The following is a 3,964-nucleotide window of genomic DNA, read 5'->3' on the forward strand; positions in this document are numbered from 1 at the left end:
GAGTATTTTCAGTCATCCAGTCTAGTACCCATGAATTCACATCTTCAACATTTTCGGTGAGGTGCAAAGTAGCATGGAATTGAAGAATCAGTTATTCATTCCAATCGCAGATGTCGGTGCAGAAGTTGAGCAGACCGGTGTCATGAAGAACACTAAGGATTGGAGTGAAGCAAGGCAGACACTCTATATCCACCTGAGGAAGTTTCTCATGGTCAAAAACTTTGTCCTTATCAAACAACAAGGATGAATAGAAATTCATCTGAGTGGCAATCCAAAAACACTTGCGGCAAAGTCGAGCAGAGTCATATGGATTGTAGTCACAGAAGAAATGATGCTCAACAAAGAAGTCATCAGCCTTGAACTTATGCTTCTTGGTGTGAGGATTCTGTTGCTTGGGCGGAAGATTTGCAGTGGAAGCCTTCACAGCCTCTTGTCGCACAGCCTCGGGAGCCATAGGCTGAGGAATTTCAGGAGCAGTTTCTTCTACAGTCTTGGTCTCCATTTCATCAGCACTAGTGGCTGGAACTTCTTCTTGAATAGAGAGAAGAGAAGCTTGACGTTCTTCAGAGCCCGTATGAGTTTCTTTAGTTTGGACTGGGGGCTGAGGAAATTGCTGGAGAGGAGTGGTCAGAGGAGAATTGGGATGATGCCTTTCCCAATAATCATTGTTCAGCACAGGAGTCATAGAGCAAATGTCCACATCCTCATCTTCAGCATCAATTTCTTCAACGCGCCTCTCAGCAGTGTGCTGAGGCACGGGCGATGATACCTGTAGAGGTGAAGGGATCGCATCCACTTCAATTTCATCATCCAACTGCTCTGACGTAGCAGCAGAGGGATTCTCTACATCAATGTCATCAGGGATGACATATTCCTCACCAAAGGGAACAATCTCCTTTGATGGCATGCTTGATAGAGGAACAACATCAATCGGATTTTCTAATGAGATGTCAAAGTCTTCACTTTCTTGGGAGATGAAGATTGTCAGGTTGTAGATGCTTTCCTTTTCTTCATAGCTACCCTTTTTGCAGCCTTTGTCTTCTTCTCTTCTGATGCAGAATGAAGGTTGATGCTTTTCATCTGAGATGACTTTGCAGGAGGAGCAGATGAAAGAGGCATAGCTTGTTCAGGCACAACTGATGCAGTTGCCCTGGCAGGTTTAGTTTCTTCAGGCGCAGCAGTAGATTCTTTAGTTGGCCTGGGTTGATCTTCAGGCGTAACATTTATGGTTGCCCTGGCAGTTTCATCAGGAGCTGGAATTTCTTCAGCAGCCCTGGCACTCTCAATATCATCAATAGCCTAATTTTCATCAGTTGTACTAGCATGTTCTTCAGTGGTATGAGTAGATGCTTCACCCTGAGGAATTTCTTGTTGCACATCAGCAGCAACATTGGTCTTGAGGCCCTTTGCCAGTTTGACGAATCTGACTTTGGCGCCTAGCCAATTAGCACGGTATGCATCAAATTCATCATTGAGAGCTTTGATCTCAGACTAAAGAGTCACAAGTTCTTCAGTGGATATGTTCACACCATTTCTCTTCACAAAATGCTCCTTCTTGTACTGAGCTTTCTTCACTAACCTGGCCTCATCAAATTTCCATTTTTCTTCAGCGACAAAGGCAGTCAGCATGTGACTTTATCTAGGTGAGAGGTTCAGATCAGGCATAGGTGTGTTGGGATCTTTGTGCCATATATCTATCAAATCCAGGATCTTCTTCGGATCCAGCAGAAGTGGCACAGCACTGCCTTTGGCACTAGCGGCCCGGTGTTGCCAGTCTCTAATGATTTTAGCAAGTTCATCATCATAAACTTCATCTTTAGTTGAGGGAATTTCAAAACCAACCTGCTTCTTGTGAGGAGTTGGCCTCGTGCCGCGTCCAGCAACAGCCTTTTTCTTCAGCAACTCAGGCTGAGCTGAGGAACTAGCTGAAGCTCCTGAAGCAATAGAGATGCCAGCGGTCCTTTGGCACGTGGCAAGATGCACTGGTGCTGAGAACTTTGCAGGTGCAGCTGAGGATTTTGCATGAGCAAGTGCTTCACTTGATGGTGTTGCTTGAGCAGAAGGCCGTGAGGTCTTTGATGAGCTGGGCTGTGAGGGCATTGCAGCCGAAGAAGGTGGTTTCATAGCAGACTTCTTCGGCATAGCCTTCTTTGGCTTGCTAGCAGAGGCCTCAGCAGCAGCAACAACAAAATCTTCATTTAATTTCTTCACTGCCTCTTTTGCTACCATGGCCAATTTCCTTTGGTGCATGGCTCACTCCTTGGGTAATTCCTCACCTCTTCTGATGCTTGTGGGATCAGCTTCTTGGCCTAGAGCCAATGGAGGTCTTGGGCATTGAGGATTGACAGCAAATTTCTTCATATCTTTGGAGTGACATAGAGATATTCTCTCCATTCTCGTGCCCATCTACGTTTGATCCTCTAAATGCGCACTTTGCGCTGATTTTTGTTCTCCTTGCCATGCGTGGCTTCATCGGGAGTACAATATTCTTCATATATTTCTTCAGGGATTTTGAAGGCAGTGTTAGTTTCAGGCCTTTTTCCTCCCTTCTGATGTCGCTTTCCATCAGCCATATTCTTCACCTGAGGGTTCTGAACAATAGAATTCTCTAAAGAGGTATACAGTTTTTCTTCGAGGAACGCTGCAAATGAGTTAAGTTGATGAGAACCTAGTGATTCAGCAGCAGACATGTGTACCTGTGAACAGAGTATAGGTGCGAAGAATTTGGAGAGGTGATATGCGTTCTCAGATTTTGTTTTTAAAAGGAATCAAGTTTGAGGAATTTGACCAGTGGATTCTTGAGGAATTTCACTAAGAGTTCTTGTCTTAGGTTCCAGAGTCATATAGATTGAAAATCCACACAATTGAGGAATCTTGAAGAAAAAATCATCTTAGAGAAATAGATCAAGAACAGAATCAACTGTGGTGTTTAAGGATATGAAAGTTGAAGAATAAACTCCTTTTGAAGATTTGTGTAAATCATCAGAATCAACAAGGGCAGTAAAAGTGAATTTTATTTACCCTTGGCGAAGAACACGACGAACTGAGAGGTGAACAGTGGAAGTTTGTTTGTTCAAATCTTCCATGCCCTAACTTGGCAGAGGAAGACAGCTACGACGGCGGCAGAGGTGAAGATTTCCGCAGCCGGCGTGTGTACGACGGCGAGGAGGTCGAGGCAGCAAAGCTCTTCCTCACCGGCGACAATGGAATGTAGCGGCGGCGCTGGGTCAGAGAGCTCGAGCGAGGGATAGAGATCGAGCAGAGTAAATGAGCTCAGAGGAAGGGGAGGGGTAGTTATAACCGAGGTGAAAAACCGCTCATCTGAGCAAATTGGACGAATGTGCCCCTGACCCTTACTATTTTAGTGACATGTGCCACCCACGTCCAGAGAGGTGGATATCGTGTGAGATCATGGGTGAATAGATAAATCCTGTCGTGGGATTCTGAAGGATTTGAGCGGCAAAAGCCGAAAAAATTAGAATTGGAAATTTTAATGTTTCGTTCGCAAATTCTTCAGCTGTCAAGGACACAGTGAAGATTTTGAACGGGTTTCAAATAGAATGCACATGAAGAATTTGTGAATAGACTAGGTTGAGTTTAGCATAGAGGGGGAACGGGTCCGATCACATTGACTTACATAAAGAATTAGCTATAAGTGAATGTTGCAGAGGACATGAAAAACTCATATATATATATATATATATATATATATATATATATATATATATATATATATAGGACAGGGCTATTTTGTTACTAGTAACAGAATAATATTCTGTTACTCTCGCCCCTATAAGGCGTGCCCATCCAAAAAACACAAATCTGCCTGACTCCTCCCCGCAGATCCTCCACACCACCTCCTCCCCGAACCCGCTGCCGGCCGCTTCTTCCCCAACGCGCCGCCGCCCGACCTCCTCCCCCCACGCGCCGCCGCCCGACCTCCTCCCCCATGCGCCACCACCTG

Source organism: Triticum dicoccoides, chromosome 1B, assembly GCF_002162155.2.
Source record: "Triticum dicoccoides isolate Atlit2015 ecotype Zavitan chromosome 1B, WEW_v2.0, whole genome shotgun sequence".
Classification (NCBI taxonomy): domain Eukaryota; kingdom Viridiplantae; phylum Streptophyta; class Magnoliopsida; order Poales; family Poaceae; genus Triticum; species Triticum dicoccoides.